This window comes from Peromyscus leucopus, chromosome 8a (assembly GCF_004664715.2).
Source record: "Peromyscus leucopus breed LL Stock chromosome 8a, UCI_PerLeu_2.1, whole genome shotgun sequence".
NCBI lineage: Eukaryota > Metazoa > Chordata > Mammalia > Rodentia > Cricetidae > Peromyscus > Peromyscus leucopus.
Window position 1 is genome coordinate 27,428,356 of NC_051085.1, and position 21,021 is coordinate 27,449,376.

The following is a 21,021-nucleotide window of genomic DNA, read 5'->3' on the forward strand; positions in this document are numbered from 1 at the left end:
CGGAGCACTGGAGAATGGACCAGTGGGGGTGAGGAGGGAATAAAGTGAATGGAAATGAGACACGTTGCAGAGGGAGATGGTTAATTGGCTGCTTCAGTCACAGCCCTCTTACCCTTCCCCTCTCCAAAGCATTTTACTTTTTTTTTTTTTAAGTCAGCACTCCCAGCCAAGCCTTTATTCCATTCCCTTTGATTATTTTAGGGGCCTGTTTCAGGATGCTTCCGTTAGGACCATGATCATTCCTGTGTAATGTGGACGTGAGAACAACGGATGATGCTAGCACATTTTGAATTTCAAACAGTTCCTCTCCATCCCTCAATAATGCACCAATCAAATGAGACTCTGATAGTGGCTATCAAGCAGATTGCAGAAGAAAAGACACCTACCCTCTACTTTTTTCCCCACATGCATGAAGAGATAAGTCCGACTGACATTTTTCAGCTACCCTGCCATTTCTTTCTCCAGCATTGCCACTACTAAGTGTTCCTCCCTGTAACTCTCAGCCATTGACTCCTGCAATGTTGCCCTCACCGATTTCGCCTTTTCCTCCTCTAATGTGCCTTTCCTTACCCCCTGGAACAGCATCTCTCCCTCTGATGCTCTTAGACGATCACGTGCTCCGGGGTTGACTCATCCTCTTCCAAGTCTCCCTCTGTTTGCTCCCAGTTCAACCTCAAATGTTCTTGGAATCTTTCAGATGTCAGTCTGCAAAAATAATAGGACTGGCTCTTTTCTACTTACACTGTTTCCATTTAGGAGTACATTGTTAACCTTGTAACATTCTTGGGGCTTTGGTCTGGGACTTGCTTCTGAGAAAGTCACATGGGTCAGATCTACCTACTTCCTCTTCTCTGAAGATCTGAAGCTTGATGCTGTCTCTTCAGCTTTGATCCAGGCTTTGCTCCTTGCCTGGTTTCGTGCCTACCCTTGAACTATACTGTCAGCTGCTATGTCAGAAATTTTCACGTAGGCCAGTCTAGCCAATAGCAGCCTGTGTCAGTGGTTCCTAATTTTATTACACATTGGATTATACTGAGGTTCTTTAGAAAATACTGATACCTGGCCCTCCCTCTGCCCCGGGAATGCTCTTTTATTGGAATGGTATAACAGGTAGAGCATCTGGACATTGAATTTATTTTATTTTATTTGGGTTTTCAAGATAGGGCCTTGCTGTGTAGCCCAGGCTGGTCTTGACCAGGTGATTATAAGTGTATGTATTGTGCCCAGGTTGGCTTTGAATTTTTCAAGAGCTTTTATATAGCAGGCAGTTCCATCATGTAGCAAGTGTGACAAACGGATGAAACTACTGTTCTATACTGCTGTTATCCACAAAAAGTAGTTTTTATAGAGAAGTCTAGGTCCTTCCGTAGACCTCAATCTGTTGGTTCTAGCAAGCATCCTTTTTCCTAAGTCTCCAGGCAAAATGAACTTCAGCTTGGTGTGGGCCTTCCTGGCTGGGCTGCCACTACCTGCCTCCCTGTTCACTTTCTACATCTTCCCCTTGCCTCTGAAAGACAGTCCACAGCTTCTATACAGTCCCATGTTCTGAGTTCTAGACTCAAGCACAGAAGCTCTCACAAGGCTTTGGATTATTTTTTGGCTTAATATCAGCATAACCATAGGCAAAATGGAACACTTTGCTGGGGAGTTTTGAACTTCTCCATCTCTTGCCTTTCATAGGAGCCCCTGAGCCAACTTCCTACTCCAGACTCCTCTGGACCTCAAGGCATGTTGTCACCAAACTGATGGCATTTAAACTCCAACTTGACGACTTTCTTTGCTTTTCGGACTACAGTGTTAGTTCAAATATGTAGTCTTTCCCAGCATAGTGTTTCTAATAACCTAGCATCTCCCATTGCCAAGATGTGTTTTCTCAAACTCGTTATTGTTGCCTGTGAACTTTCTAAGATGCAAACACAATATAGTCACTGCTTGTCTTTAGTCCTTGAATAAACTTCTTAACCCTTCATGAGTTTTGCTTCCAAGCTCACCTCCTGCCACAGTTTTCCTGTCATGTGAGTCTCCTGGGACCTGGGTTTAAAAGGATGAACTCAAACCCCTTTGAACTAAAATTTAACAAGCTCAGGATGAATCTGTTTTCTCATAAAATGGAGGAACACAACTGGTAGACACGCCCACCGCACTTTAGAGAGACTTCCCTGTGCTGGATGGCTACACTGGTGTGGCTTGACAGGATGATGGCCTGTGCCCTTCTGCCTCCCTTACTTCTCAGCTCTCAAGGTCCCCTCCTGGAGTGAGGCTTTAGTTCCTTGGGAGCCTTACCTTTTGTGCTCTTCTTTTCTACTCATGAATAGAAAAAAAAATGAAGCCTTGTAGTAGTCATGCCACTTCTGAATCTACTACTCTTTATTTCTTTCTCTCTCTCTCTCTTTATTTCTTTTTCTTTCTTTCTTTCTCTCTCTCTTTATTTCTTTTTCTTTCTTTCTCTTTCTCTCTTTATTTCTTTTCCTTTCTTTCTCTCTCTCTTTTGCTTTCTTCCTCTCTCTCTCTCTCTCTCTCTCTCTCTCTCTCTCTCTCTCTCTCTCTCTTTCTCTCTCTGTCTCTCTCTCTCTCTCATCTTCATTCTTCCCCTCTGGAATTTGAATTCCTTGTTAAGAGCCACATAGTCTCTTTTCTTTTGTTTTTGTTTCATTTTACTTTGTTTTATTATGACAAAGAGTCTCTAGTAGCCCAGATTGACCTCAAACTCTCCACCATAGTCTAGGCTGTCCTTGAATTCCTGATCAAGGAGTTGACCTTACCTCTCAAGTTCTGGGATTACAGGTGTGTGTTACCTACCCAGATTTCCTTTCCTCTTGATCCCAGTACCGTGGTTATTAGAATATATGTTTGTTGATTGAATTACTAGAAAGAAAAAATAGAGAAGTCCATTATTAAGGGGGGGCAACTAGGTTGTCAAAGGCATAGGCAGAATAAATAATACAGACAACTACAGGAATTTGAATTTAAGGCTTGAGGTTCTGTACCAATTATTTAAAATGTAAGTAAATATATAGGAAGCATAAGCACAACATCATAGTTGTAATAAAAATAATAGACACTGGTGTATGCTGATGAAAACAGAAAAGGAATTTATCAAGAGGTTGTTGGTTAGCCCCCAGGATTACTAGGAACACCAAAATGCCAGGCCTTGAAAACAGGCAGGAACACAGCTAGAATCACAACCTTGGCTAAACAAAGAAGGCTCCAGCTGAGTGGTTCTCAACCTTCCTACCGCTGCGACCCTTTAATACAGTTCCTCCTGTTGTGGTGACCCCCATCCGTAAAATTATTTCATTGCTGTTTCATAACTGCAATCTTGCTACTGTTCTGAGTCGTCTGATACGCGGCTCCCAAAGGGGGCCTCGACCCCACAGGTTGGGAAACACTGCTCTACCCCATCAGGCTTTTCTCCACCACCATGGAACAAGGGTGTTGCCAATAGCACTGGTGATGCCGTGAGATCAGGAGCCCATTCGTGCTCTTGCCTAGTCACCCTTATTCTTTCCAGATCAAATGCGAGACTGGTTCATATGGACATGTTGAAGTCTGGCTATAGGTGAGTCTGCAATGAACAATGCTGGATTTCTAAGTATTCTCCAGCATCCACAGAGCCAAGGCTCACCTTTCAGTGAATTTTATAAATAAAGGTAAAGGTTGAATGGTGGAGTACCATTAAAAAAAAAATCATCTCTAGGGTTGGGGATTTAGCTCAGTGGTAGAGCGCTTGCCTAGCAAGCACAAGGCCCTGGGTTCGATCCTCAGCTCCAAAAAAAAAAAAAAAAAAAAATGAAAGAGGTGAACAGAGTTAAAAAAAAAAATCATCTCTAATATTATACAGTATTATATGTAACCTTACTAAAATAGCGAAATTAACTAAAGTCTTGGTATCCAAACAGGAAATCAAAATAAATATATAGTTTCTAGGAGATCACAAAGTCAGTTGTGAACAAATTCTAGGGTTCTATTAATTCCTGAGGAGAATGTCAACATTCAGTATACACTATGACATCTTTCTGTTTAAAAAAAAAATGTATGTAATTAACTTTTTTAAGAAATATTAAAGATGCAAAGATGAAAAGGACAAAACACCACTTGACCAAGAAGTAGGCGCTAACAGTCAACATCCACCTAACCATCCTTTCATCCACGTGGACAGCACCAAAGCGAGGTGCTTAATCCAGTGAAGGCTCTTCTGTCTGAGGCAGAAGGATGGAGAGAGGAGCTCTTTCATGGTCCTTCCTTAAAGTGATTTTAAATGTATTTAATAGAATAAAAAATAAAGGCCTAGCTGGATTTCATGGTTTTTCACATTGTTTCCTTAAAAACAAACAAACAAAAAAATGAAAAAACCTCTCTAAAAGTTTATTAAGGGGATAGGGAAAGGAATAACTAATAACAGTAAAGATGTTGAAATGACATATGGAAACCCACTATTTTATAAGCTCTGTGTGTCTGTTTGAGAAAGAGAAAGACAGAGGGAGGGAAGGAGGGAGGGAGGGAGAGAAAGAGCACTTGATTAGAGTTCTCATACACAGAGGATTTTGCTCCACTCCGAAGCCCTAGATTGGGGGGAGGGGAGTTAAAAACAAACAAATAAACAAACGCAGGGCCAAGTGTAGGATATCTCCCTTAGAGTAAGTGACAAGTGTCCCGGAGGCTACTGTCATTGCTCCTGGTTGCCCATCAGAACTTGATTGCATGGCCCCATTGCTGAAGGTCCCTTAAACATTTGTCACAGGACATGACAAATCAAGTTAATATTGACCAAGAAGCTTCCTCCCCGTTGGCCGGTTCTCATAGTACTGGAAGGGGCTACGTGGGCTGCTGGGGAGCAGGGGGAGTCAGCAACAGTCTTACCTAGCCCGGAACCCTGTGTTATGAGGGTAAACAAATACATTATGATAGTGCTTAAGACCGGTTCCTCATTAGAAAACACACGCTTGATACTGTTAATCTGGCTAAGAATACATAGTTAGGGAGTTGACAGGTCCCAAAGGTGAACTTACTACTATTCTTCCCCTAAATGGACATAGCATCAAAGTACCATCTAAATTTGTATCCCTAGACTCAGATTAATGCAGCTCTAAGACCTCATTAGACAACTTTCTTTGTACAGTGACCAGGGCCTACATGAAATTAGTCCACAGGCAGAAAATAAGTACCCATGGAGTGCTTTGCCACAAATGGGACATCTATGACACCCACCATCACCACCATAAGGCTCAGGGGCCATCATGGAAGAGAGGGCGGAATTTCTGACAGAGCCAGAGGTTGGGGAAGACTGGCGTGAAAGAGTGTCTTCTGGATGTGAGGGAGCTGCAACACTCATGAACTCACAGCAACTGTGGTTGCAAGCACAAGATCAAGTCATGCAACATCCTATCATGGAGGGGAAAGAGGTTTGAGAATCTCAACCCTTAACTAAGGAACTATGGACAGATGGTGGGTGGCTTCAAGGTCAGTTTTCTGTAAGGATGTGGTTCCTGGTAAGCAGAACATACTCGGTGGATAGTCCAATGCTCAAAAGTACATTAACAACACAATTGGACCTGATGGATTATTTTTAAAAAGGAAACACAAAGTTGGGGGTGGATACAGAAGTGGGGGTGGAAATTCTTGACTTTATTAAGATGATATGGTCAACATATTTTTTAAATTTCAGCTAAATGGTTGAGTTTTAGGCAGCATTCATTTTTCATTGCTGTGAAAGACAATGACCTCAACCTCTTGCATTTTTGTTGTGAGATACCCGTATTCTGTGTGAAGGTGTATTGCTGTGATTGGTGTAGCAAAGAGTAGAATGGCCAATGGCTAGGAAAGAAGAGGTTAGGCAGGATTTCCAGAGACAGAGGATTCTGGGAAGAGGAAAGGAGGGTTGCTGGCTTGACAAGGAGAGGAGACAGGAGGTACAAGATGGAAAAGAAGTAATGCCACATGGCAGAACATAGATTTAAAAAAATACTGGTTAATTTAATTTATAAGAGATAGTTAAGGCAAACCTAAGCTAAAGGCCAAGCTTTCATAATCAATAATAAGTCTCTAGGTCATTATTTGGGAGCAGGCTGGAGGGAGAGAAAAGACTCCATACATATGGTGCCCAACGTGGAGCCAAATATTTCAACATAGGACCTGAGAAAGCTTAAAAAAAAATGTTCCAAACGTGCAAACATGGAGCCAGATGCTGCTTCTTAGTCCCACAGTCTCTCAGGTGGGCTGTGTCATACAGACGCGAGGCTCAGGGTCACTGCTGTGGGTTAGAGCCAACCAGCGCCAAGTGTAGGGCCTCCCGGCAGTTGAACCTTGGCTCACATGGTTCAAAAATGCTGCAGGTACTTAGTAAAACCACGTCTGACACAGAAAAACTCTAAAAAGATTTTTAAATGTGCTTCGATGCTAAAGTAAGAAAAAAATGAGTATAGACAGTCATAAAAAATAGTTTAAAAATAATAAAGTCTTTAAAGAGAGAGTAAAGTAATATAAAAAACAAATCACATAAAGATGGGGAATAAACAGGGTGTCTGGATCCTATATGGTGCATTAGTGACTTTAATTTCTTAAATGCTAATGTACAAAAAACAATAGCTGCTGAAAGACATTGGATTATGGAAACTGCTAAATTAAACCAACCTATATATTTTAAGAATGTCTTAGCTTCAAAATGAAAGTAAAACAATATGTTGCATTAGAGGAGAGGTTATGTCTTTATTTCCACGGGAAACAAAATGTTCTGGTTCCCTTCAAGTTTAATAGAGATCATATTGGATTGGGGGAGACTTCATGAGGATCTTGGCTCTAGACATGAGGGAAAAAGCCAAGAAAGACTACATGACAGGTGATGTATATGCTGAGTCCCCTACCATGGGAACAGCTCCGAGACTGGATGAGACGAGATAAATCTTGTTGGCTACAGAGTCTTTGTGACTTATTATTACATGCCATCCTTTCATATAACATGAATGGAGATTTATATTATGGTTTGGTTACACAGTCCAAACAGACTTATAAAGTTGGCAGATGTCTTTTACCTGCTCAAACATAGAACAAAAACATCATCTTTAGCTGACTTGTGCACACTGTACATTCCATACTTGTGTTAATGCAGATATATATGTCACCTTTAAAAGTTTATATGTTTTCAGAGAAAAAGGACCAGACACAAATGAAGACAAATATCTCAGGTGATCTAGCCTCTCAAAATGCCTCTGTTGCAGTTCCCACAAAATTCTGCATATGGAACAACTTCAAAGCTACTAGCTGAGATGGTCCAGCCTCACAGACTATCCAGCCAAGACTTCAGATAAAAGCACTATACTTTCCTATCACACAGAGACTAAACAAAAAATAATACAGGTAGCTCTCCCAAGACTTGATCATTATCCCCACTTTCTCAGAGTCCCCTAAAGATGCCAAAGCCGAAGACAATAGGAAGCAGTCTAGTGAACATTATGCCCACATCCCCAAGAGTCTGAGTGGGTGGTTTTTGGTCATTTGGTGGGTTATAGATATTTGTCATTGCTTAGGGGAATTGGGTACAAGTTGATATTGATCATGGTCAGGAGAAAAGCTTGTGAACAAAGTAGATTAGATTCAGGGACCTCTTTCTGAAGAGAAAAAGGGAAAGATATAGTATAGAAATGATGGGATAAAAGGATGGATTGTTGAGTCTACTTTTGAATATTTTACATTGGTACTGTATATATATATATACTCTTGTTTAAGGTATTATACCTATACAGATCATTTAAAAATGTAATGTAGCCAGGCGGTCGTGTCACACACCTTTAATCCCAGCACTTGGGAGGCAGAGCCAGGTGGATCTCTGTGAATTTAAGGCCAGCCTGGTCTACAGAGCGAGATCCAGGACAGGCACCAAAACTACACAGAGAAACCCTGTCTCGAAAAACCAAAAAAAAAAATAATAATAATAATGTATAGTGCTGTAGAATAATCTTTTGGTACACTGTGAAAGCATATGCTGCAATGATTGGTTTAATAAACAAGCTGACTGGCCAATAGCTGAACAGGATAAAGTTAGGTGGAAAAGCCAAACTGAGAAGGATGGGATGAGGAAGGGTGGAGTCTGGAGTTTCCAGCCAGCCATTAAGGAAGCAGGACATGTAGAAAATGAGGCAATAAGCCATGATCCATGTGGCAAAGCATAGATAAGAAATATGGGTTAATTTAAATGTAAGAGTTAGGTAATAACAAGCCTAAGCTATTGGCTGATCATTTATATGTAATATTAAGTTTCTAAGTCAGTTATTTGGGAAGCAGCTACCGGTTATTTGGGAGTAGGCAATCAGGACAGGAAAACTCTGCCTACAAATGGTGTCCAATAAGAGTCAACTACATCCATATAAAACCTGAGAGAGCTGGGAAAGGATCCCAAACACACAAAAATGGAGTGTAAATGTGGGTTCTTGGTAACCACCTTTTCTACAGTGGGTTCTGTTTGCTGATGATGAACAGAGGCTCAGGTCCTTTAAGAAACAGCTTCCTGGCTCAGTGCTAGTGGCAAAAACAGGCAGCTCTTTTGAGAGGCCCTGCTACCAGGCACTTAAATGGTGTTTATGAGCAGTGGGCAACACACTGCTTGGTGATGATGTAGACCCAGAATCTTCCTAGAGTTGGGGTGGTAATCATAGCTCCCAGAGCTGGTGATAAATGTACCTCTGCCATGAGACTAGCCTCTCAGGGAACCGAGAGGGAGAAGCCATCACCAGCATGCATTGATCTAAGTTACACAGCAGTTTGAAATTTGCTCATACAGACAGAAAAGGATTACAGATACAATAAAGACAGATTCAGATGAAAAAAAAACTCAAAACATGTTACAGTGTGTTTAAAAATATGTGTAGGCTTGGGAGAGAAAAAGAAAAAGGGTATAGAAAGTCCTTTAAAAAGGAATAGAGTGTAGCTAGAGTTTTCCTGCCTTGCCCACGGTCAGGACAAATCTTTGTCACCCTCCAGTCCCACAGCCGCTCAGACCCAACCAAGTAAACACAGAGACTTATATTGCATACAAACTGTATGGCTGTGGCAGGCTTTTTGCTAACTGTCCTTATAGCTTAAATTAATCCATTTCCATAAATCTATACCTTGTCATGTGGCTGGTGGCTTACCGGCATCTTCACATACTGCTGGTCATGGTGGCAGCTGGCAGTGTCTCTGCCTCAGCCTTCTGCTTCCCAGTATTCTCCTCTCTCCTTGTCCCACCTACTTCCTGCCTGGCCACTGGCCAATCAGTGTCTTATTTATTGACCAATCAGAGCAACAGATTTGACATACAGACCATCCCACAGCAATAGAGTAATAAAAATATAATAAGCCCACACAAATATGGGAAATACACAGAGAGTCTGGATCCTGTATGTTATTGAGTTGTGTTTAAATTTTTTGACTGCTTTAAATTTTTGACTGCTTTATATTTTTCGACTGCTGAGGAACACTGGATTATGAAAACTACTAGATTCACCTACCTATATATTTTAAAGATATCTTGACTTCAAAATTTAAGTCAAACTTTGTGTTTCTTTGGGGGAGAAGTTATGCTTTTATTTCCACAGCAATTGAGAGGCTATGGATTCATTCCAGATTAGTATGGATCAGATTTGATCAAGGAAGACCCCCTAAAAAATATGACTACAAACATAAATAAACCTAAAAGAACTACAAGATAGGTGAGGTATATTTTACCTGCTCAAACATAAAACAAAAAATAAATGATGAGCAGTCTATAATTGTATTAATGCAGATACACATATCACCTTTAAAAGTTTATGTATTTTCAGAACAAGGGACCAGATACCAATAAAAACAAATGGCCCCCATGATCCAACATCTAAAACAGCTTCAAGGCTGGTAGCTGAAATGATCCAGCCTCACAGAATACTATAGCCAAGACTTAACCATTATCCTAAATTTTCTCAAAGTCCAAAGATTAACAGTGCCCCCAAACACAATAAAGAAGCAGGATACAGAACTATGTGTACATTCCCAAAAGATAGGTTATGGATATTTATTATCATTTACGTGGGGTTGGTTATAAGTTGTTATTGGTAATGGTTAGGAAAAAAAGCTGAACAAAGGAGATTAGATTCAGGGGTCTCATTCAAAAAAGAAAAGGGGGGATAAAGAAATGATAGGATAAAAGGGTAGATTATTGAATCTATTTTATTTATTTATTTATTTATTTATTTATTTATTTATTTATTTATCATTCTTTAATACCACTACCACAAATTATGCAGTCAAGTTTCCTGCATTTGAGGAAATCACAGGGGTCAGCACATCCGGAGTGCAATGGATAAGCCTCACCCTGGGAAAACCACCTTCATGATCATGGTATCTCCCCTGTCAGGTAAGTACTGAATCTATTTTAATCCAAAAAAAAAAAAAAAAGAAACCTACTAATCTTAAATAGTTTACACTGGTATGGATTTTGGTTTAGTGATACAAATTTAAAGTTAATTTTGTTATACTGTATGTATATTTCTACTCTTATGTAAGGTATTGTGTTTATGCACCTCATTTAAAATATAATGTATAATTAAAAATACAGACTAATAGTCATCTATAATTGTTAAACTTATAGTCATGTTAGGTATGTTTTCAAGGTCAAACAGATATATTTTAAATAGATAAATGGTCTTCAAACATTTCAACGACCTACAGAATATGGCATTTAAAAATGTTTTAAGGGCTGGAGAGATGGCTCAGAGGTTAAGAGCACTGACTGTTCTTCCAGAGGTCCTGAGTTCAATTCCCAGCAACCACATGGTGGCTCACTACCATCTGCAATGTGATCTGGCACCCTCTTCTGTATACATAATAAATAAATAAATCTTTAAAAAAATGTTTTAATAACATAAGGCTTTTCATGACAGTGAGACATGTCTGCTCCTGGAAGTACCAATTTGCTTTAAAAAAGGATGATGGTCATTGAACAACTTCCATATGGAGTTTTCTTTCAATGTGGCAAAGCTAGCTATTTGGGCAGAAAACTGCTCTTGTCTTGACTGTTGACAGTGTACTATACAAACAGGACAAGCAGGACACAAAGGAATTAGACTGTCAAACTTTACCAAGACAAGGTGGGACAGTCCTTCAAAATTCCTGCTTCATAGAAAAGTCTTCCCAGATATTCTAGGTCTGTAGGCCAAAAATAGATGCCCCAACATTGCAAAGGAACCTTGGGTGACTATGCAGGCAGCCAGCTGTTTCTGTCATTTCTTAGTTTTGGTAGTTGTTTGCTCTGCACTTCCTGTTTACTCACTTAATATGATATCCTTCTTAGGTATCTGATGGAGTTGAAATGAGATAGTTATAGATACAATTTTTCTTGTTACCAAATTCAGAAAAGAAACTTAAATAAGATACACAAAATTTATCAGGTTGATAAACATAAAAGCTTAAATTGTTTATCTATGAAGATGTTTTAAGTTATAAAAAGATATTTTTAGGGTGGCAATAGATGTTATGATGGAAAATGGTTTATGTATAAATCTTTGAACTCACTAAGATAGGAAAGATAATATAATATATTCTCTAAATTTTCTAAAAACAAATGGACTTGACATTGTGAATGTAATTCTTACTTGATAATTGTTCTTATTGTATATAGCTTTACTATGTTAGAGTTGAAACCTTCCCTTTTTATTTAGACAAAAAAGGGAAATGTTGTGAGATATCTGTACGTTGTATGAAGGTATATTGCTGTGATTGGTGTAGTAAAGAGTTGAATGGTCGATAGCTAAGAAGAAAGAAGTTAGGCAGCACTTCCAGAGACAGAGAAGGCTCTAGGGAGAAGAAAAGCAAATCATCAACCAGACAAGGAGAGGAGACAGGAAGTGCAAGATAGAAGAGAGATAATGCCACATGACAGAACATAGATTTTTAAAATATGGGTAAATTTAATTTATAAGAGCTAGTTGAGACAAGCCTAAGCTAAAGGCCAAGCTTTCATAATTAACAATTAGTCTCTGGGTCATTATTTGGGAGCTGGTTGGTGGGAGAGAAGAAGACTTGCTACACTTTTTGTCCCCTGCCTCTCTGTATTTTCCATGTTGATGACTGTGTTTTTATTTTTATATTATCAGTGTTCACTGTAGTGATTTGTCCTGTTATCTTGTATGCTGTAGAGAAAAAATGACTTAGCACCCATTCTTCTACAACCACTTATCCAATTTTCATTTTTGTTGTTGGCATTCTCCTGTGATACTGGGGATTGAACTGAAGGCCTTGCATATGCCAGACAAGAGATCTACCACTGTATCCCCACGTCTTTTTTTTTTTCATTTTAATTCATTTCTTAATCCACTGAATGTTGGCTGCAAATTTCCTTTTCTTTGCAAGAACTCTGCATTTAATTCCCAGGGGTCTTTCTTGTTTGAGTATGTTCTTTCCTTGTGCCTTGAAAAAAAAATTCTTGGTTCTACTTTTAAACTTCATAATTCTTTTCATATTTTATCATCTCTGGCATTGATAGTGCTGTAGAGAAAAGTGAGATGCCAACCCCTTTCTCTTTGAGGTGGTTGTTTTTCTGCCTAGATGTTGAACTAACTCTTTTTTATATTCCTAAGGCCAGTAAGTAGATCAAAGACATCCTGATGTTGAATGAATATTTCATATCTAATTTTTATTGCAATTTGATGTTTGATTATTGCTTTCATGATTTTGGTAGTTCTCAGAAACAGTCTTCTGGCAACTTTGAAAAGCTAGACAGTATGAATGTGTCATGAACACTGCCAGATGGCTTTTCTCATTTTTATCCTGACTTGTAGGCCTATTGCCCTTGGTTTTTATTCTTGTTATAGGCAACCAAATACAGTAACTGCTCTTGGACATCTTGGAGTGAACCTATGCATTCAAATGTCTCTGTGAAGCTGGTGATGTAAAGAAAGCAACAGGAGCAGAAATTATTTTTCCTCAGAGGATGAATGTGCTCAGTGGAGATTTATAGTGAGATACATACAAAGCCAGTGCGGTAGACCAGTTGTATTGCCAGCAAAATTAGTTTTCCACCAGTCTTCTTTCTGTTGTACTTTACTGATAGATGGATGATCAAGTCTGAATACAACTTCCTTTCTGGAATGAATAGATGAAGTAGTTTGGAAGCTGTGGAGTCAAAACACTTACTATGGTGAATAAAGGAGTTTGATCCTCCAACACAGATACAACACATGCAATTTGGGTGAGGCTGTGTAATGACACCAAGATGACAGTTTGCCTTAGGAAAGACACAGGGTGGGCAGTCGGTGATGAAATGCACTGTGATATTATCTTAAAAGCAATCCAGACTCTGAGGGTCTTGAAGTCACTGTTTCTAATCCCCAGACCTTTGTACATATGAATGCTAATATGAAAAGGCAGAGTAACCAGAAACTCTAAAGAACCACAGTGGCCCAGCATGGCAGAAGGATAGTCTGTGGGAGTGTGTGACTCATGGCAACATGTCTATCTGGTAGATTTGGTTAAGAATTTTCTTTCTCAGCAGGGCGGTGGTGGCACACGCCTTTAATCCCAGGACTGGGAGCCAGAGGCCGGGAGATCTTTGTGAGTTCAAGGCCATCATGGTCTACAGAGTGAGATCCAGGACAGACACCAAAACTACACAGAGAAACCCTGTCTACAAAAACAAAAACCAAAACAAACAAACAACAACAACAAAAAGAATTCTCTTTCTCACCTCTGAACCACACAACTAGTAGCCGCTATGAGGTGGTCCTAAGTTTTGGCCTAGTGTTGGATATTAAGTGTTGGCTACCTTCCCTTGGATTGCATTTCTTAACTTTAAGACTAAAAAAGATCATAATGGACATCAAAATATCTCCAGTAATGGGTTGCTATTTTTTCCAGATAGAGCAGTGTGTTGGTGGTATTTTTTTTTAATAACTGTCTCATTTGTGATGAACTGAATCATAGTGCTGCCCTCTGCAGCAGAGTACCCAAGTCTGCCTGTGCTACTCATAGCTTGGAGTAAGGACCTAATCCAGTTCAATGAGCCCCTTTAATTTACTGCACTGCCAAGATGCCTTTAATTGCAATTGGTTCTTCTATGCATGCACGCACGCACATGCACATGCCAGAGGAGTTAGCCTTGGTTGGAATGTGCTGCCCTGATGGAGAGGAATAGGTAAGTTCTCTTGAATCCTCTTTGGGCTCAGATGGCATTTACCAAGATATTAGGAAGTCAATTTAGATAAATGATGTCAAGATCATGCTTGTAGTCAAAAGTCAGCACACAGACACTTTTCTTTTTGGGGGTTCGGGGTGGGAGCTGGGTTAGTGTTTGCCTGCATACAAATGCCTCAACCTCTTTAACTTTCCTGTTTTCAATACGGGTGGGAAATGTCCCATAATGATTGGGATTGCTATCTTTTCTTGTAAAATGAAATCCACTGTAACCATATCTGGCACACACGTCTTTGTACAGGTTTACACCATGCACTGACTGGGTCCCCACCTCCCATACCCTGTTCCTCCTATTCTTTGTTTTCTCAACCTTCTCTCCTCTGGGTTTTCAGCCTCTTTGTTCTCCTAGGCGATTTCACTTTTGCTTTCATTTAAGATACACAATTTCATGTGACTGTACAAAATCCAGGAACCACAAATGAGAGAAAGCCTATGATGTTTGTCTTTCTGAGACGTACTTGGTTTGTTTAACGTGATTATGTTTAGTTGCCTCCATTTTCCTGTTAGAGACATAATTCCACTCTCATTTATAGCTGAAAAAAAATTTCCACTGTTTTCCTCACCCATCTCTCTGTGGTTGAACACCTAGGTTGCTTCCGTAGCTTAACTATTATAAGTGCTGTTACGGTGAAAGTCGATGTGCAAGTGTCTCTATGATATGCTGATATGTAACCCTTTGGTTTACATTGTGTCATAAGGTAAACCTATTTCTAAATTTTAAGGAGCCTCTATGTGGTGGTAATCTAATTGTACTGAATTATTATTTTGATTGTATGTTAATAAATAAAGTTGTCCGGGGGTCAGAGCTATTAGAGCCATAGCAAGAGTGTGGCGGTGGTGGCACACGCCTTTAATCCCATAGATATCTGTGTGTTCAGGGTCAGAGCTATTAGAGCCATAGCAAGAGTGTGGCGGTGGTGGCACACGCCTTTAATCCCATAAGATCTCTGTGTGTTCAGGGATATAGCCAGCATTGGAGACATATGCCTTTAAGACCTAGGGGGCTGTACATTCAGACAGTGACGAGGCAGTCATGTGTTTGGGTTTACAACCAATGAGAAGGCAGAACAGCATACTATAAAAAACGAACCGACAGGAAGTAGGTCTCTTTTCGCAAAGCTGGGACAGCAGGAGGAAGGATGAGATTTTAGCTCTGAGCTCTGACCTCTCGGCTTTCTCTTTTACATTGTTTCTGTGTTTCTTATTTAATAAGACGGTTGGTTACATCTATACCTCTATACTGATTTTTATAAATGTTGGATGGGCTTGCACCCCTGCCAGCAGTGTATAAAGGTTCCCTTTTATCTACATCAAGGCCAATATTTGTTGTTTTCTGTTTCCTTAATGACCAGCATTCTAACTGGGGTAAGATCTTCAATGGCAGCATCAGCCCATGGGCTGCTCAGGAGAACAGGAGCAGGTACCCTCTGGGCACACACATGCATCCTGCAGGTCACCAAGGCGCCTACCAGTTCCCATTACCCTGTAGGCAGAGGCCAGCTGACAGGTCCTTGCTGTGGGATGTTTTGTATAGCAAATGTGTTGCTCTGATTGGTCAATAAATAAAACACTGATTGGCCAGTGGCTAGGCAGGAAGTACAGGGGGGACTAACAGAGAGGAGAAAAGAAAGAACAGGAAGGCAGAAGGAGTCCCTGCCAGCTGCCGCCAGGATAAGCAGCATGTGAAGATGCTGGTAAGCCACGAGCCACATGGCAAGGTATAGATTTATGGAAATGGATTAATTTAAGCTATAAGAAGTTAGCAAGAAGCCTGCCATGGTCATACAGTTTGAAGCAATGTAAGTCTCTGTGTTTACGTGGTTAGGTCTGATCGGCTGTGGGACTGGCGGGTGACAAAGATTTGTCCTGACTGTGGGCAAGGCAGGAAAACTCTAGCTACAGGTCCTACTTATTATCACACTTGAATTTCTGTTTACTCATGAAAGAGTCAAAAGGAACGTGATATATTTCCTATACTTTACTTCTACCATTGATGAATATGTGTAAGATGCACAGAGGACTGCGAGAGGTGTTTTTCTTGACCAGTTTTATACATTGATATGACCTACTAGAGACCCATGAGTATCTTGGTTTATGACTGCTTGCTTTAGATGATAGACACACAAGGGAAATCAGGTTGGGCCAAGAACAGCCAGCAGGTAACTGTAGCTGCTTGTTTAGAGGAAATCACAATCTATTCCAAATGACATGTTTATACAGTTGTGTGGATTTACCACTTGGGAGTGCGAGTGAGACTTTGGAGGAAAGAAAAATCAATAACACAATAAGAATCAGGAATGATTGGATGTTCTTAATTGTTTGAAATTACACACAGCTTTCTGATTTTCCTCCCTGAGTTTTATTATCAAATTGAGGTGCAATTTATTGCAAGACTCCTGCTCACTCTCCATGCCTAAACTTTCCTCACTGCAGCTCATGTCTGAGCCTAGCCAATGACTCTAAGCTAAAAAGCCTTGAGAGCTGTGGACCAAGAATTGTCTTAATATTGGCCCAGCAAGTCACTTTGAAATTTTGTAGCTATGTTGAACACTCTCTATGTATAAATAAAGCTGTCATCTTGTTTTCCTATGTTCATCTTTTGAGTTTCTTATACTTTAAAAAAATATTAAAAATTAATTTAGAATGACTAATGCATTCCCCTTGGATCAAATTTAAAAATAATAATAAAAAAAGAGTATGTAGTGAAAAATCTCCCTCACTCCTGACCCCAGTTATCAGGTGTTCTTTATTGATGACAAATAATGTTACCAGTTTCTATCCTAGTACTCAGAAACTTTTTATGTCAATGTATCTCAATCTGCCAGCTGTGGATGCCTAGGGGGTCCTTAAGATGTTCTGAGTGAGTTCAGGAAATCAAAACTCCTTTTATAATGATATGAAACAGCGTTGGTCATTTTCACTATTGCTGTTTTCTCTGATCACACCAAGATTGTGGTGAGAAATCTTTGAAGTAATCAAGAGCACCTCTTCAGTTTCCTCCTGCCATACACTCAGAGACTGACAAATTGCAGTACAGAATATCCTCTGTGAAATGGGAAAAACAGATGATTCCATTGTATTTTCAGTTATGTGTCTGTCTTCTGGGCAGTCTTGTCTGGTGCAAGGGTCAGTACACAGACAGCACACTTCCTTTGCAAACTGAGTCCCAAGGAAAGATGCTCATGTGGCTTATAACTGGGTAAAAACGCAGCTGGTAAAGAGTCTGTGAAGCACCATCTCTACTCGAAAGAATGACAGCTAATTTGAGGTTAGTCAGATGATGGAGAAATATTTTCTAATGAGCAAAATAAACTTGCTACTCTAAAAAAAAAAGATGAAACACCTATGATAATATTTGAGCTTTTAAGTAAAAAATTAAAATTTTGTAAAACTTGTATCCACCATTATAAATTCAACTGCCTTTCAATGTCTAACTAATTTTTTATTATTATTAAATTGGTGGAGACACAAGAAAATGCAATTCTTTGTATTGTGAGCAATTTATACTAACAGTAGGCAGAGCTGGGTAACTGAGCAGACAAATACTTTCTGGGTGAGTCGTTCAAGTTCTCAATATACCACCAGACTTAAAAAGCTCTTCAAGGCGTAAGACAGACTGGTGCATTTGAACACAGACAGTGAGAGTATGAAGGGAACTCTGACGTGGTTTCAGAAACCACACTACAATTCATCTTTAAGAGCCTAGAGCTGTCAGGTTCTAGGATGATCGCAATGTCACATTGCTGATTTTCTTTCCGTGTTGCCGACTTTTCCCTCTGTGGCTGACTTTCCTCTCCAGGTCCTGGAGTAAATTCGTTTGCTGGTTTGTGTTCCCTCTCAGGTCATTGATCATTTTTATTAGTAAACTTGAAGTTTTCACTAGTTGGCAGATGTATCTTTGAATTCAGGGGTTAAGGAGTGATGGCCACTCCAGGCATTATGTTTTCTTCCATGGTTTTTCACGTTTCTGGGTTACGGTTTGCGTGTCTGTTGGTTTGGACAACTCTTCTGGCTTCCCGTGGGTAACTTTGTATTAAGCGGAGTGGTCTGGAGAGTTTAATCTTCACTCACCACCTCTCTGAGAGCGGAAAGTCTCTGGATGAGGCCACAAACACCACCCCAGTCCTCGATGCCGCAGCGCAATGGACCCAGACATGGCCCTAGGCAGCAGGCGGCTCATGCCTGGATGTCTCCATAACTCCAGGTGACAACCCTGGCCACCCAGATCAGCATGGTCCCTGGTGTGAGTGACATGGCCCAAAGTGGCTGACCAGACTTTGGTCATTGGCATGGCCCTCAGTGACAACGAGAGCCCAGACATCAACTCAGACCCTGGCTGCTATCGGGCCACGTACCCAGACTTGGCTCTCTGTAGCAGTCTTGGTTCAGATGACACCATGTCCCAGGGTGACAGCATAGGCCACCCTCATCAGGATGTCCCTGGAAGGAGCACGGCCCTCGGATGTCCTTATGGCCATAGGCCGCAGCCCAGCCCCCAGGTTTTTTGGGGCTTTTAATGGCAACATGGGCCATAGACACCAATACAGACCTTGGTTGTGGTAGAACCATGGACCCAGACGTGGTCCTAGTCAGCAGCCTGGGCCCGGATGTCACCATGGTCCCAGGTGGCAGCATAGGCCACCTGGACCAGCATGACCCCCATAGCAGCATGGTCCTCAGACACCAACATGGTCACAGGTTGCAGCCCAGATCCCAGGCATCCGCATGGCCCCTTTCAGCAACATGGGTCAAGGACATCAGTGCAGACCCCGGCCGGGGCAGAACCGCAGACCAAGATATGGTCCTTTGCTGTGGGATGGTTTGTATGTCAAATTGTTTTGATTGGTCAATAAATAAAACACTGATTGGCCAGTGGCCAGGCAGGAAGTAGGTGGGACAAGGAGAGCGGAGAATTCTGGGAAGTGGAAGGCTGAGGCAGAGAGACACTGCCAGCCGCAGCCATGACCAGCAGCATGTGAAGACGCCAGTAAGCCACCAGCCACGTGGCAAGGTATAGATTTATGGAAATGGATTAATTTAAGCTGTAAGAACAGTTAGCAAGAAGCCTGCCACAGCCATACAGTTTGTAAGCAATATAAGTCTCTGTGTTTACTTGGTTGGGTCTGAGCGGCTGTGGGACTGGCGGGTGACAGAGATTTGTCCTAACTGTGGGCAAGGCAGGAAAACTCTAGCTACAAATGGCACCCAACGTGGGGCAAGAGTTTCCACCTAAAACCTGAGAAAAGATTCTAAAACAGAACTAAAAACAGCTTCCTAATTGTCTCTCTCAAATGAGCGGCAGCTGTCGGTTTGAGTTACTGGCGGGTTCCTGGCGTGTGTGCTCGACCTGCAGTATGGCGGGAATGAGGCCTCTGCAAGTGGCACATTAAGCTGCATGGTGGATTTAGCCTTTGCTAGTACAAAACAAAAAGAGGTTTCTGGGCTACACACTGCTTGGATAAAAGCATAGACCCAGGGTGGCTCCCAAAGCTGGTGGAAAACGTACCACCGCCATGTTGGGAAGCTGAAGTGGGCGGAGCCAGCAGCCGCAGCACCATTTCAGGCTTAAAAGGCTGCAGTTTAAGCAATAGGCTCAAGGTAATAAAAAATAAGCCACATAAAGATGGCTACCACACAGAGAATCTGGATTATGTTCTCTTTGATATTTGTAACTGAAGAAAAACATTTGATTGCAAAAGCTTTTGAGTTATGCCAAAATGTGTATTTTAAAGGTACCTTGACTTCAAAATTTGGCTATAAGGATATGTTGCTTTGGAAAAGAGGCTCTGCTTTTGTTTCTACAGAAAGCCAGAGCCTATGGATTTGTTCCAGATTAAGATACATCAGGTTTGACCAGCCAAGACCACCTGAAAGGTCTCTGATGACACCATGGCCCAGATGATTCAACATCCAGAATCGTTTCAAGGCAACTGGCTCAGACAATACAGCCTCACGGACTACTCCATGATCCTTAAATTTTCTTTGTGTCCCCATAAGATACAGCGCCCCCCTCCAGCAGGAAGTAGTAAGAGAAGCTACGCCCAAATCCCCAAATATACCAAGCTGGCTTTGGAGATGTGTAAAAGTTAAAACCTTCCTTTTTAAAAAAAGAAAAGGGGAAGTGCTGTGGGACAGTTTGTATGTCAAATTGTTTTGATTGGTCAATAAATAAAACACTGATTGGCCAGTGGCCAGGCAGGAAGTAGGTGGGACAAGGAGAGCGGAGAATTCTGGGAAGTGGAAGGCTGAGGCAGAGAGACACTGCCAGCCGCAGCCATGACCAGCAGCATGTGAAGACGCCAGTAAGCCACCAGCCACGTGGCAAGGTATAGATTTATGGAAATGGATTAATTTAAGCTGTAAGAACAGTTAGCAAGAAGCCTGCCACAGCCATACAGTTTGTAAGCAATATAAGTCTCTGTGTTTACTTGGTTGGGTCTGAGCGGCTGTGGGACTGGCGGGTGACAGAGATTTGTCCTGACTGTGGGCAAGGCAGGAAAACTCTAGCTACAGTCCTTGGCAGCAGCCTGGGCCAGGCTGTCACCATGGTCCTAGGTGGCTGCGCAGGCCACCCAGATTGGCATGGACCCCATAGCAGCACAGCCTTTGGATACCAATGTGACCTGAGGTGGTAGCCCAGACCACAGGGCCCTGCACGGCCTCCAGTGGCAATAGGAGCCACAGACATCAACACAGGCCCGATTGGCTGCTCCATGGCCCGGGACCAAGACCTGGCTCCGGCCATAGCCCAAGCCCAGCCATCTCCCTGAACTAGGTTGGCCAACCGGCCGTTCACGTCAGCCTGTTCCTCACCACCCTCACCTC

General features: G+C 41.4%; 1 non-coding gene and 1 pseudogene across 1 annotated transcript; one reads left to right on the forward strand and one right to left on the reverse strand.

Moving 5' to 3' along the window:
• Positions 1–3,699: 3,699 nt before the first annotated feature.
• Positions 3,700–3,772, forward strand: Trnaa-agc. Its single transcript has one exon. It is a non-coding gene; the product is annotated as a tRNA-Ala (tRNA).
• A 6,445-nt stretch (positions 3,773–10,217) lies between these two features.
• LOC114698637 lies at positions 10,218–10,371 on the reverse strand (annotated as a pseudogene).
• Positions 10,372–21,021: the final 10,650 nt, after the last annotated feature.